Source organism: Marmota flaviventris, chromosome 6 (genome assembly GCF_047511675.1).
Source record: "Marmota flaviventris isolate mMarFla1 chromosome 6, mMarFla1.hap1, whole genome shotgun sequence".
In the NCBI taxonomy this organism is placed as follows: domain Eukaryota; kingdom Metazoa; phylum Chordata; class Mammalia; order Rodentia; family Sciuridae; genus Marmota; species Marmota flaviventris.
The window spans coordinates 37896125-37911973 of record NC_092503.1 but is presented as its reverse complement, the minus strand read 5'-3'; the positions used below and the strand labels follow the sequence as shown (position 1 = coordinate 37911973).

Genomic DNA, 15849 nt, shown 5'->3' with positions numbered 1-15849 from the left:
TTTAAATATGCCTGTGTAATTCTATATAGAAAGGCAAATTAATATTGTCAGTAGGTAGGTTTATTCTGGGTGAGTTCTGCTGAGTGTTCAGAAGTCCCTGACCTTGGCCCATCTAATTTTTATCAGTTTCAGTGTAGTTTTTTAGTAGTTGTTCATTCCAGATGAAAAAATTCAAGTGATCTTTTTTCTATACTTTTTGCAAAGAATTTGTATGAGCAGTATATTATATATGTGTATTTTAATCCTTTGATCCCTGAAAAATCTTGAAAACCAAGTGAAAAACTAAATTATTAAAGCAAATTATACTTCAGAGGGCTAATAATTACACTGTCCTCTGGGGTGATCCTCATTTCTTATGTCTCCTGCTTCCTCTTCTCTCACCTGTGGTTAGAATGTAAGTATCTTCGAAAGTGCCAAACAGGGCTCCCTCATTCCACATTCATTTCTCATTATTTAACTTCTGTGATTTTCGTGTAGGTCCCTCTATGTTGAGGGATTGAGCCCAGGGCCTCACACATGCTAGGCACACACACGCAACTACCAAGCTACAACCCCAACCCTCTCTGTGTGTTTGAAATTTTTTGAAAATATATTTTTCAGGATCAGGGGTTAATTGAGGACATCAAAAATACATTTGTAGATAACCCAAAGCAGCATTTTGTGGGAGGTTTTACTTTTCACTTTTGATAAGCTCTGGGAGAGCCTGTGTGTAGAGGTGGTGTGATAGACTCCTCAGCAAATCTTGTGCTGTTTGTGTAGGTCCCAGACTTGCTGGCTCCCCACCCATCTTGTCCCAGGGTTATCAGGAAAAGCAGAACTGCCTCTCCTGCCTAGTCTCTTCTCTGACCTACCCTCTTCAGAGCCTGCGTGGTATGATCCCCCACTACCTTTGTCATCAACCTCAGTGATTAAGGATGTGGAGTGTGGAACTCATCTGAGTTCCCATCCCCATTCCTCTGATTCCTCCCACTCCCATAACTAGCCTCTGCCATGGCAATTCTGCAACCTGGACTCCCACCTACTAGCAGAACACTTAATATTTGGAAATCACTCCAGTGTATCCCCTTGTGCAAGTCTTTTAAACTTCCTTTACTCTACATTCCCTCAATTGTCAAATATGACTAATAATAATCCACCCCTAAGGTGGCTTTGAGGAAGGAAGCATCCCAACCAGAACAGGGAAGACTCCCAAATGAGGCACAATAAGGAGGACCAGAGATGGACAGCTGGTTTTTTATCCTTTCTTCCAGGAGGAGCATCTGGAGACTGATACTTGAGCTCACTTTTTATTAAGCATGCATAGGAAACAATGTAGCTTTCTCATTCAAACCAAATGAAACCAAGATGGTGGTCAGTGTAGATATGATTACCTAGCAAAGCAACTATTCAGTCATTCCTTTAACAACAGTTCATCCTTGACCATACTTCTATGTGTCTACCTGTACTTTTATCTTCACCTAATCTACATCTTAACACCACACTCACTTCCTATGAGCTGCTCCTGTTATTAAGATTAGGGAGGAAGGAGCAATTACAAGGATCCAAATTGGAATCATACCATTTCCCAAAGATACTTTGTTAAGGCAGACTTAGATTCTGGGATACTGTGAAGGGGAAATATATTGTCCAAAAGGGTTTGAGAAATCTAAGGTACCCTTTTATTTAACTGTTGGACTGAAAGCCCATGAGGCAAAAATGTCAACAATGTGCTTACTTCATGCCAGGGCATTTTATACATATTAATTGAGCCTCATCATGGTGTTGCTTGATACACTATCATGTCTCAGGCATGCCAGAGATAGGGATCAGGTAGGCCCTCAGAGTAGTCCTGCAGAGACTGAGGTGTCCAGAGCTCTGGGATGGTTGCCTGTAGCTGTGATCAGCATCTTATTCCAGGATTCAAAATCAACATTATGTATGCATGTCTTATTGTGTTAAAGACTTACAAAAACTGATATAAATTATCTTCATACAAAACATTTGATAAGTGAAAATTTCCATCCCCAAATATAATTTGACCACTGTGGAAGTTGAGACTCAAAAGGATTGATAACTTTACTTAGATGACACAGCTGGTAGGCAGCAAAGCAGGATTAGAGCCAGCTCTGTCCTTCCCCATCCAGAGTTGTTGGTCCACAATACTGCCAAAGGCCCTGTGGCATATTGTGGCAGAACAAGTCCTGTAGAACACAGGTTGCCTGACCTGCTGCTGCTCATGGTATGGGTCACCTAGATTGCCATGGGGAGTCCTGACAGCTCAACAACTCATTTACATCACTGTGAAATTATTTGGAGAAATGCATCCTGGGTTCCAAAGCTCTAACAAATAGGTGACCTTTTCAAAAGCAACTTGTTTCTAATTGAAGTCATCCCACGCTACATGTCAACTTTATCTGTCCACAATATTGTTACCAACGTAATATTAACCAACCAAGACAGTCAGAAACATTCAGTCTGGATATTGCACCTGTGTAAGTCCGGGTTTGCATTTCAGTCATGTACTTTTCTAAGATTGGGTCTTATTCTAAGGGAGTAGTTGCCCATGATAGAAACAAATGGAGATAGTAGATGGGAACACTCCATCTGCCTTCTTGGTGGAATATGGAACCCAAGATCCAGGAAAATGCATTTCTGGACGGGTCTTTCTGGCTGTGCAGCTGCACTGGGTGAGACATCTGGGTGTGCTCTCTTCTCGGCCCCACAGAGGCAGTCTTTGAACCTTAGAGAAGAGCCATCTCTTTGTGGTGTGCCTGTGCCAAGAATGAATACAACACATGGTGGAACCATGTGAACTCTTGCCCTTTCTTTAGTTAACAATCTGTAGATTGTTTTTTTTTTTCTGTTGGCCAAGGGCTGTTCAGGATCTGCCACCCTTAGTTGGTCTGAAATTTGAGGAGAAACTAATTACCAGTTGTTCAATTCAGATATTTAGCCATATCACAGGTTTTAATTGTGTCAATATATGAAAAGCAAACAGAACAATTTTAAGTACTTGGTTGATGTTAACTCTGTACCTTCTTAATATTTGCTCATTTTTTTCTAATAGTTTCACCATGCTTACTGATTCCAATTAGAGGGGATCATGATAGCATTTGTTGGTATTTCACAAAGTGTTTTCACAAACTAATTCTCACTTCATCCTCACAGTGATTTTATGAGTAGGTATAAATGTGGGTGATGAATCTGTTTTTTAGCAGGTTAAATAACTTGTCCTAAATCATTTAGCATTTAAATAGAGTTTGAGTCCTGCACCCTTTTCTGCTATGTCTATATCTCTGATTGGTTTATTTTTTTGGGGGGGCAGGGATTGAACCCAGGGTGCTTAACCACTAAGCCACATCCCCTGCCCTTTAAATTTGTTTATCTTTTATTTTGAGACAGGGTCTTGCTGAGTTGCAAGGGCCTCGCTAGCTTGCTGAAGCTGGCTTTGAATTTGTGATTCTTCCACCTCAGCCTCCCAATCTGCTGGGATTACAGGGCACCATGCCCCACCTGATAGTTTTTTCTGTACTCCGTGTTGCCTGAGTTTACCTTGCATGTAGTATTAATTTTCACTTTGTCCAAAAGGTGGATTAGAACATACTATTAGCATCATAATATACAAAATAGGAAAAATAGTTGTCTTTATGGGAAACTATTTTTTCATCTCAGTTTCAAAGAACCAGTCTAGATACCTGTTGTGCAGTGTGCCTGTAGTGATCCACAGCCCTGATCTAGAATACTCTCTAGCATGGTCTCACAGCTCCTTTTTGTTTTTGTTTTGCGATCATATTCAATCTCCTCCCAGTGGCCACCTGGCAGGTGGGGGACTGACTCTGTAATGGTTCAGTGCTTTTTCTGTGTGCCTGTTAAATCGTGGTTGGGGTATAACAACTGTCAAATATTTGGTGACCAAATGAAAGAGAATATTTACAACACTGTCGTCAATGTAGAATATAAAGATATTGTGAGTCTTACACTACAGAATTTTCAGTCCTCAGTAATTTATTAATCTTATAATAATTAAGGGTTTTTCAAATCATTTTCTGTGAAAAAGCAGCTAGTGCCTTGACATTATTGCTAATTTACAATTAAACTCTTGCATAAGCTTCAATGTTGTGTTAGACTTGTGTTTCTTATTTTCTTGATTGAATTCAGATCAGAAGGCTTTTAAGGAAACATTTACATATGCTTATCATTCACTACTGGGAAAAACATTCATGGTCAATTTTGATCTGCTAATGTTTCCAGGAAATCATTAACTTTTTTCTAGAGATTAAAAGAAGGGCTTGTAAACACTTAGCCATTAATAGTTAGACTTTTTGCTTCCTTTTTAAGGAATAGGCTGAGTTACTTGATTTAATTCTATGTGGACTACTGCTTTTTAAGTTGTAAGTTACAACCCACTGGGTGATCATGAAATCAATATAGCAGATTGAACCAGCATTTTTAATTGATGATAATAATTGTATGTATTTGTGGGCTACTTTATGATAGTTCAATACATGTATATAATGTGCAATGATCAGATCAGGGTAATTGGCATATGCCATCACATCAAACATTTATTATTCATGCAAAATCTTCTCTACTAGCTATTTTGAAATATGCAATTTATTGTTGTGAACCATAGCTCTTCTACTGTGCTATGGAACACTAGAAGTTACTCCTCCTGTCTAGTTGTAGCCCTGTACCTGTTAACCATCCTTTCTGTATCCCACTTTTCCCAGCCTCTGGTACCCTCTATTGTACTTTCTTCTTCAACAGGATCAACTTTTTTAACTTGTACATAAAGTGAGAATATGTGGAATTTGTTTCTCTGTACTCAACTTTTTTTCACTTAACATAATAATTGTGCAGACGCATCCACTTCACTACAAATGACAAGATTTCATTATATTCATTTTTTTAGTTGTCAATGGACCTTTATTTATTTATTTATCTATCTATCTATTTATTTATTTATTTATATGCAGTGCTGAGAATAGAACTCAGTGTCTCACAGATGCTAAGCAAGCTCTCTATCACTGAGCCACAACCTGAGCCCCCATTATTTTCATTTTTATGTCCATCAGTAGACACCTTGGCTGATTCTTTGCCTTAGCTATTGTGAATAGTGCTGCATTAAGCTTGAGAGTGGAGGGATCTCTAATATTTTTTTATGGATATATGTAAGTAGTGGGATAGCTGGATCATGTGAGGGTTCTCCACCTAGATTTTTGAGATCCCTCCATATTGTTTTCCACAGTGGCTATATTAATTCATATTCCCACCAATGGCATATGAGACTTCCCCTTTCTCTACATCCTCACTGGGACTTGATATTTTTTGTCTTTTGATAATAGTAATTCAGACTGGGGTGAAATGATGTTTCATTGTGTTTTTTAATAGGCATTTCTCAGATGACTAATGATGTTGGACATGTTTTCATATACTTGTTGACCATTTGTACATCATCTTTTGAGAAATGTTTACTTATCATTTTCATGTTTTTAATCATATTAATGAAATGGGACATATTTGTCTGATTTAGTGAGACAGAAGTAGAAAATATCAGTGTGTTCTATGCAGTCAGAATAAATAATGATCTTGAAAATTTCATTGTAAATATTGATAAGTGTGCACACATTGGATTATATTTTTAAATGCTTTTTTTAAATGAGTACCATGATCAAAAACTGACTCACCATTTTACAAGACTCTTTGGTAGTTACTGTACTGGGAGTGAGGTTATTATTCATGATTGAAAACTGAATTTTCTTGAAAAATATTCATCTAATACCCAGCAACCAATTATTCAAAAGGTGGGCATACAAAAGAGTACTTGTTCTATAAATATGCTTTCCCACTGCACAGTAGCATGGTTTCCTATTAAACTAATTTAAAAGGATTAATGACTAGTATGTTTCTGTTTAACCTGAAATCCCAGACTGGATGTCCCAAATGCTGGAACAAGACCAAATAAAGTGACCTATCAAAACCCTGACATGGAACCATGTTGCCATGAACCCAGGGCAAAGTTTGCTTTTGGGCCTTCTGTAGGTTTCTTCTCTGTCGAACTACTTAGGAGCTGCAGGGCTTGGCTACAGTTTTTCTTTTTTTTTTTTTTTCCTTTTTGTCTCTCTCTAAAATGGGCATAATAGTACTTACTTATAAGATAGCTTAGAGGATTGAATGAACTAAAATTTATAGTCTTCAGAAAAATGCTTTTAAAAATAAGTACTAATGAGCATGGCAGTATACACCTGTATTTCCAGCTGCTCACAGAGACAGAAGGATTACAAGTTCAAGGCTGGCCTGGGCAACATAGTGAGACCTTATTTCTTATAAAAAGAGTAAATAAATAAGGGGTTCACAATGTTTTTTAGTGATAAAGAGTATGCTCCAGGCCCTGGGTTTGATCCCCAGCACCACAAAACAAATTTAAAAAAAAAAACACAACCTAATGGATTTTAAAATAAAATTATGTTTTCTAAGTGAGGAATATATAAATAAATATATAGATACACAGTATGTGTGAATTTCAGGGAGTTTATATATCCCCTGAAACTTTTCCAGAGTCATGGTCTAGTTTATGCCCCTTAGTGAAAGACAAAAGAACAAAAAGTTATAGATTCCAAGTAAAGAAAAATGATTTAAGCTGCTTACCCCCAACATACTTCTTTTTAACTGCTTCTGAAAGTTGAGTAGGAATTCAGCTGAACCGCCCTTGAATTTGGAGTTAAATGTGGCACTGTAGGTTTGAGATAACTTTTGTCAGAGTGCTGTGGACAGAGTGTTTGTGCCATCCACACCCCACACCCCCCCCCCCAAATTCATGTATCAAAACCTTAAATCTCCAGTATGAAGGTATTTGGAGGCAGATTCTTTGAGAGGTAATTAGTCACAGGGGTGAGCCCTCATGATAGGATTAGTATCTTTATAAAGAGACAGAGAAATGATTTCTCTCACTCTGCCATGGCATGACACAGCAAGGAAGTATCCATCTGTAAACCAGGAAGAGGCCCTCTGCAAGAACCAAATTAGTCAGCACTTATACCCTGGACTTCCTAGCCTCTGGAACTGTGACAAATACTGTTTGTTGTTCAGGCCACCCAACCTGTGGAATTTTTGTTTTTAAGCGGCACAAACTGAACCAAGACATAAATGCACTGAGACCTTTCATTGTGCTGGTGGAATGACTCTCCAGCAACAGAAAACTGAGCTCTAGACTGGGAAATGCTTCCTGCTCCCATCTCCGAAGCTTCACAGCTCCCACTAGCAATTCAGCTGTTGATTTTAGTAGAGATTTTCCTCTTATTCCCCAAAACTTGCATCTGAAAATTCTACCAAGCAACCTTCACCTCCTCTATCCTAATTGCACATCCATCCCCACAATTCGCCAGGCTAGTATTCCTGGGCAAAGCTCAGATATGTCATTTCTGTGCCTGTCCCAACTTCTTTTTTTTTTTCTTCTGGCATTTGAGGTTTGGCACAATCTGACTCATTCCTACCCTTCTGTCTTTGTCTTACTTTGATTTTTCTTTGTCTTGTATTTTGTCCCCTCAAGCTTTGCCTTTTACAAAGATCTTTTACAAAGATCTCCCCTTTCAGTTCTCTCCTTATATACAATAATGTGAGCATCACTCTGTCAAACTTATCTGTATGGCACTGTAACCTTGAGGCTTTTCCAGTTTCATTTATCCTCCATCCCATAACTAGATGTACCCTCCCCTGCCAACAAACATAGAGGACATTGCTGGTCTTTCTTATGCCTTCTCTTGGAACCCTTAACACAATCTGTCTTGGATTACACCCAGGAATACACACATTTTCTGCCTTATCTGTTTGTCACTGTTGTTGGCTATTTTTTATTTTTATTTTCCTTTTGGAGTCTAGCCCTATTCCCTGAACCTGCCAGTCACCAGTCATTTGCTATGAATGATAGTTAACATTTATTGAATATTTACAATGTAACAGAGACTGATTTGCATTCTCATGTAGTCTTCTAATTACTCCCATGAAGTAGTTCCTGTTATCATTGTAATTACTGATAAAGATGCCAGGCCTCATAGATGTTGTGTAACTTGCCCAAGGTCACATAACTATGTTGTGGCAGATCCGAGCCTCAACCCAGGTATAGCTCACCTCCCTGCTCACACTCTTAATCATAACCTGTATTCTTCATTAAGGTATGTTGAATTGAATTTTATAGAACCTTATGAGTTCTCAGGACAAGAATAAGTGGAAATTACTGATCTAAATAATAAAGTGATTATTGTAATAATTAAATATATTGAAATACTAAACTGGTATCTTCTGTTTAAGTACAAAGGTATTCTGAGGAACTTTGGAACAAACTAGGGAATCTGTGGTCTACCCAGGAAACTTTATACATGCCTGTATACCAACCAAAAAAAGGTCAACAGTCTCCTGATCTTACAGTTTTTGAAATGTGACAAGAATTCCCCTAGTATTTATTTTGTCTCTAGATTCAGGGTCAAATGTTGAAATCCCCCAGCTTGGGCACTTCTGTTGTAAAAGTAGTGATCTGGTGCTTTAGCCACGCAAGATTGAATCACACATTTTTACTTCTCTTTTCCTTTGCTTACTATTCCATGTATAATCTGCATTAACAAAACAGGGTTCCATTTTCTTTTCTGCTCTTGTTTTTGTGATATATTATATCAGGGAACATGCAGAAGCCTTCCCTACTTGTTTGAATTTTTTGCTTCTCACACATAAATAAAAATAGTATTGAAATGGACAGTTGGGCCAGGTTTAAGGAGACCTACCAAGATCCAAGTTGGTCTGTGGTTTGCAAACATGATTCAGCACCAAACAAAGCTAAGTCAGACTCAACAAAGTAGAGTCTGCATCTGAGTGTTCTAGGAGCTAGAAGGGAGGGCAAGTGAGCTTGATTGAGTGATCTCTTGGGTCTCTTCCCAGAGCAAGATAGGATCTAGCAGCTCCAGAAGCAGAAGGTAGCAGAGAACAAGAAGAAGGTTCTAGGAGTAACTGTGCTCCTAGAACCATTCACCTGATTTCATTTGAGGAAAAGTCAAAGATAGCATCAAGTGGGGATATCATGGACTGAAGTGAGAAATGTAAGCTTCATTGCTATGTAGGAGACAAGAATTGTTTAGGTGTGGAGAATGGTGAGCATGACATAAGTTTAAATGTAGAAGAAAAAGAAAATGAGAATATGGATTATGTCAGTAAAACTAACAGTGTTTTTAGTAGTGTATTTATGGAATATCTGATAAATGAGGTGGCCAAAATGTGATCATTTGAACTTATAAAGTAGTTAAGTTAAAAGCCAATTACTCATGATTTAAATATTTTTTTCCCTAAGCTAAAGAATGAAAACAAGCTCTAACTGTATTTCTAAATCACTATATGGCTTTTGAAAATACAATTTGCACATACATTTTCAAGAACACATCTGTTACAGAAAGCATAATAGAATCAAAATTGATTGTTCCCCTTTTGTAGGTGGGGTGATTTAAATTCACTCACTGTTGTGGCTGATTTGAGCTAAGTCATTAATCATTCCATTAATTTTTCATATTTATGTGAGAATTTTATGTTGATAATAACAACCAGGGTGTGTACTTTACAATTTAGAGCTCGAAAGAGATTTGTTTTAGAAATTGTATAATATATAACATGAGACAGATGCATTTTTATATTTCAGACTAATTTTGTTAGCACAGCAGAGAGCTGAATAGTAATTTGGTTATTTCATTTTCAGAAGGTAATTGAAGCAGATGCTGGTGAGGTCATTGGAGTCGGAGCAATCTCTGTTTCCATGGTTCCATTTTGTTTCTTTTTAAGGGAAGGGTATTTACTTTTATAGTGCTAAATCAACTTTTTAACTAGCTAATGATAAAAACTTAAATTTTTAATCCAAAATTTCCAGCATATAGAATTGGGACATTTTTGTTTTTTAAGAGTAGAAATATTTTAAGTGTAATAACGTGAGTTACACCACATATACATACAAATATGCAAATATTAATATTGGTTTTCTTTTATAAGAATATTTAAGGATTTTTAAATATAAAAATTACTTGTAAACTCATACATATTATATTATCTTCAAGTGCAATTCATAAGGAATGCCATTGTCTTAATGGGTCACTGGAAATGTAAAATGATAAAATTAATTGGGCTATGAACCTATATATGCAATCTTTACCTTCCTCATCCTGTTATTTTTTTTTAAGACACAGGAGAATTTTTCTTTAAGTTTGAATAAATGACTATTTTGGATACTACTAATTACTTAAGACTCTTCCCAATTCTTTGACTGAAACAAGTGAAAAAGTCTCATGAATAGAAAGGAGACCAAGAAGAAGATCAAGAGGGAGGGAGGAGGGAAGAGTATGGGGAAGTACTGAGGAATGAAATCTGCCAATTACTTTATGTCCGTGTATGAATATACCACAAATGCATCCTGCTTATCTGTATAATTATAATGCATTAATTGAAATAATAATAGAGAGATCAAATAGAATAGAGCTAATGGATGGGGAAGAGGGAAGGGAAGGAAAAAGGAAGTTACTGAGGGAAGGAGATTGATCAGATTATGTGCACGTACAAATATGATAGAAATGAATCCTACTATTATGTATAATTATAATGCACCAATAAAAAATTTTAAAGAGAGTTTATTGGAGTCATACAATATTTATCTTTGGATTTGAAAGATGGTGGTGTTTGTTTTATGGGAAGAAAGGTATGCATTGCTTGCATCTCAGAGAGACCTTGTGTGCCTGCACCTGTTATACCCAGAGGGTAAAGTGAACAAAACAAATGTGGTCCTTGCTGGAGAGTACATTTCACAGAGACATTAAACAAAGAAAAACAAATGTAGAGCTATTCAAATAGCAGTGTTTGCTATGAGGGAAAAATAACAGGATGTTATAAATGCAAATTGCAAGAGCAGTAGCTACATCACAGGAGTGATGTTCAAGGCAGACCTCTGGAGAACAATGATATTTAAATGCCATACAATGCCCATACCCAGGTCATCAAATGTCATCTGAGGTCATTAATGTTATTTAATGACCCTGGGTATGAGCAGGAGTTCACTAGATAACCTAAGTGTTTAGAATTGCTGGAGAAAGGAAGCGACTATTCTTAGTAGGGGAAACAGATGCAAAGACCTTAAGGTGAACAAAAGCTTAGCAGGTTCCTGGATCTGCAAGGCCACCAGTATGTCTTAAACAGAACACTTCTAAGGGAGAAATGCACAAGAAGGGTAATGAGGCAGTCTAGGGCAGCTCATTCAGGACCTTGTTGGCCATGTTTTAGAATTGAGATTGAGTGACTAGATGGATGGAGGTGCCATTAACTGAATGGTAAAACTAGAAAAATAACAGTTTTGAGAGAATCTCAAGGATTAAAGTCTGGATGTATGTGGGGAGCCACTCTGAATGATTTGTGAATTCCATCCTGAAGCAAGAGACTTTGACCAGTCACTACATTTCATAGTGACCTGGACGGAGGCAAAGTTGAAGGCGTGTTTTCAGATGTAGGAGTGTCACCATGGAATTGAGCTACACTCACCTATTCTTTTGTAATGCTACCTCTTTGCCCTGTTTGGGATAGAATGTTCCATGGAAACGCTCTTTGTGTGTCCCCTTCTCTTGCTCTGCCTTTGGGTGTGGCCTTCCTAGATGTCAACCTAATTAATGAAAGCAGACATCAGGAAGCTGGACTTAACCCCCTGAAACCTGACCCCTTGCCTCATTTGAATGGCTTCTTCTCAATTAAACGGTTCAGCGGTGCTCGCTCTCTCTCTTTCTGTGGACCCTTAATGTCAAAGGAGCAATCACAGGACCCCAAAGAAAAAGGTATCTCTGTCTCTTGTGTGATTATTTCGTGCAGCCCAGATCACATGGGTGTTTTAGTTGTGAGGAACACGACAGATGTGTTAAATTTGAGAGCTTGTAGGACATTGCAGTGGAACCATAAATGTACAGTTGGATATGTGAATCTGGAGTGAAAAACAGAGTGGGTCTAGGCTGAGATGGAAATTTAAGAAATTGAACTCAACCATGGGAGATAATATGATCTTACAGGGAAAGAGTGTGCAGTGAAAAGAGAATAGAACTAAGGAATGAGGCACAGAATTGGGAAACTACAGAATTCAGTGGTCTAGTACAGAAAGGGAAAATAAGATGAAATCCTCAAGAGGACACATCATAGCAGTCAAAGGAAAAGAGCATTTCAAGAAGGAAAGAACAGAGAATGATCAAGAGTTTTGAAAGTAGCTGACAGTCAAACTAAGATGAGGACTGAGGGCTTCCTCATGTGCCTCAGGCCCTGGGCTTAATACTCAGAACCTCAAAAAAAAAAAAAAAAAAAAAAAAAAAAAAGAGGATGTGAAAATATTTGTTATGATTAAGATTAACTACTTGGAAGTTGGGTGTGGTGACATATACCTGTAATTTCAGTGACTCAGTAGGCTGAGGTAGGAAGATCACAAGTTCAAAGTCAGCCTCAGCAACTTAGAGAGGCCCTAAACAACTAGATGAGACCCTGACTCAAAATATAAAAAAATAAAAAATGGCTGGGGATGTGACTCAGTGGTTAAGCATCCCTGTGTTCAACCCCCAGTACAAAAAAAAAAAAGATTGACCACTTGGAGGTCACTAATGATTGATTGAATAAAAGCAATTTTAGTGAACTCATGGTAGAAGCCATTTTGATGTGAGTGAAATGGGAAATAAGGGAGTGGAGCCCAACCTTCTAGGCAATTCTCTTGGAACTTGGCTGGAAAGAGAAGCCCAAAATATAGGCTGTAGCAGGAGGGAGATGATGGTGGTCAAAGAAGGGCGTGTTTAAAGATGGAGGGGAAGAAGGAGATATTAGAGCATGCTTCTTGGTTAATGAGGATGATCATCAGAGAAGGATCCCTCAGGAGGTCAGCTTGAAGACAGACTCTTATGTAATGTCACAAGGACATCAGCAAAACTGGGAAGCAGGAGAGGAGCCACACTGGATTGCTTACAGCCTGGTCATCTCAGGCCTATAACATTTTACAAAGTTTTGCCTGTGTATACTAGTGGTACTGTGGGTTTTCTTTTGCTGTTTGCTCATTCTGTGCCAGGAGCTTTATAAACTGAGTCCTCAGAACAACCCCATGAGACAGTTGGAATTACTTTCCTTGTTTCTACAGGCAAAGAAACAGACTTAGAGAGGTTTAGTTCCTCCCTACGTTACACAACTAGCTAGCAAGTAATGGAGCTGAGATTTCTTCCTGCTGTGTCCAACTCCAAAGTCTTTATTTTTATCTACTTCCATAGTCCCTTCCAAATATAATGGAACAATAATTATAATATTTCTGTTCCATAATAAAAATTTCAATTATAGTATCGTAAATGAAAATGTTTTAGAAAATTTAGGATTTAAATTTACAATTTCAATTCTAAAATTTTAATTTTTCTTCCATAAACATTTTTATAGCAATTAATAAAATTATTATAATATGACCTCTTTGTAATGTATGTCCAAAGGTATTTAGAGAATTCCTAAGTGTTTCAGTTTACTGAGTAGAACTTTCATCAATCATTATAAGGAACAGATTATAATTAATGCTAGGATTTAGAGTACCCTGATGATTAACATTTTTTCTTACTGATAGGAATTTTTAAAATACATTAAGAGTGACTGGATTTTAACATATTAGTGTTTTATTATCATTATGCTATTATAAGTGAGCATCAATCATTTGTGTCTGTTTTAAATGTAAGATGTTAATCTCAATGCTGTAGGCAGTGACATCTGTGTAAGAACATGACTTAGGATATGTTTGTGGAGAGTAACTTGATGGATGTGTTGTGACACCCTCTTCTGTGAACAGAAAGCAAGTCACTAGCAAATATGTTCCTTTACCATCATGTAAACAACACACAGTGAAGTGGTTAGGTCTACATAGCTCTGATAACAACCTGTACATTTCTATTCATGCATACAGAATTCTGAGCATCCCACCATTTTCCTATAGTGCACTTCTTCACAATGGTTTAGTTTTGTAGGCACATTCTAAGAGGAACTTTAGTTTTGTAGGTCCAGATTATAGAAGCACCAGGTAATGTGATAACTAGATAATGCTCTGGGGGACTGGAAGAAGTGATTGAGAGACTTGAAAGAAAAGACAGCATTTTCCAAGTGTCAGATTTATATTAATTTCATCTTATTTTTGTTTTTATCTCAATACAGGCTCTATGCCTAACTTCAGAATTATAAAATCTTTCAGTTGAAATATAGAAGTCATCTGAACTACCCTGCAGAAGCTGAAATTTCCACAGCACCTAACAGTAGGCCTTTTCTAACCTGAACTTGAACTTTTCTGGCTCTAAGGATGAACCAAGTACTTCTGAAGCCTCTGATTTCTTGGAAAAATTATCATAGGAAGAAGTTGTTTTCAATTTTTTAGTTAAAAGTTATGGCTTTTCAACTTATTCTACCTATTCCTAGTTACTTGGAATCCACATATAAGGCAAATACCTCTTTCACATATTACCATCACATTTGTTTAAGATGATGTCAGGTTCTCCATGAACCTTCTCTCTCTCTCTCTCTCTCTCTCTCTCTCTCTCTCTCTCTCTCTCTCTCTCCCTTTTTAAATATTTATTTTTCAGTTTTTCGGTGGACACAATATCTTTATTTTATTTTTATGTGGTGCTGAGGATTGAACCCAGTGCCTCTTGCATGCTAGGCAAGCGCTCTACCACTGAGCCACAACCCCAGCCCCTGAACCTTCTCTTTTACAGGCTAAATAGCTCAGGTTTTGGAATCTCTTCATCTAAGATAGAGTTTTAAGATTCTTCAACATCTTGGAATGACCTGATCCATGTGTTTATAGAAAGATTACTTATTATCCTTTATTTTGGTTAACAGGAACAAAACTAAAATTTTAAATTATTTATTGACTAACAGTTATGCCTACTCTGAGGGAAAAAGGAATTTGTAAGCCTGATTTTTAATATTGAAATATTTTTTGTCCTTCCTGGTTTGGGTTAGATATAAAACCTGAACACTGTGCCTTCTCTGTTCTTATCCAAGCTGCTGATAGAAGGCTGAGTTGGAAGGCTTATGCTTTGTGGCATATTAGTACCACTGATACAGTAAATGATTATATTTTAGTATTTCAACTTATTATAAATGGATTTGCTCAAAGTTCTCTTAAACCAAATTCTCTAACCCAGCTGTTTCCACCTTTTCTCAAGAAGATTAAGACAGACATTTTCAAGGCCCTTGCTGAGATCTTAATAGACTGTTTCTGTAATTTCCCAATCAGTATGCCAAATCTTGCAGCACTATCTAAAAGAGAATTGTTAGTTTATATTTACTCATTTTTAGTACCTATGGTGGCTTCTAGCAGCCAATAATTCATCTTCAAATGTTAACAAATGTATTAACTATTATCTGTCAGTTTATTTTTCTGGGTGTTGATATCAGGTTGCTCAATGTTGAGTGTGTGTGTGTGTGTGTGTGTGTGTGTGTGTGTGTGTATGCACGCACGTGTATGCGCGCGTTTTCTTTTGATGACCAGGTTCTCTACACCCCATTTCCAATCTTATTTCTCTGTGATTCTTCAGAGCAGACATAATGGTTCTACAACACAGAAGGTTGCATCATGTAGAGCTAGAGGCTTCCTCTTGGATTTCATTTTTTTAGCCAAGGATACTGTGTCCTTTTCAGTTTTTTTTTTTTTTTTTTTTTCTTATTCTGTTTGATAGAGCTGGAAAGTAGCATTGTAATAGCAAAATTAGACCGATTTCTCTCTTAAATAAGTTAATTTCACTCAATCTGCCAAAGGCAGTGTACATGTTGCTTCTTGATTCTTCTTCCTTCTACCCCTAAAATTTCCTGGTT

The 15849-nt window shown here is 37.3% G+C and overlaps 1 protein-coding gene and 1 non-coding gene across 5 annotated transcripts in view; one reads left to right on the top strand and one right to left on the bottom strand.

Annotated features, from left to right (window-relative positions):
• Nucleotides 1-15849, top strand: part of Ncoa7 (nuclear receptor coactivator 7) — a 144013-nt gene that overhangs the window by 27491 nt on the left and 100673 nt on the right. The gene's annotated exons all lie outside the window — the stretch shown is intronic.
• Nucleotides 14648-14720, bottom strand: Trnaa-agc (transfer RNA alanine (anticodon AGC)). Its single transcript has one exon. It is a non-coding gene; the product is annotated as a tRNA-Ala (tRNA).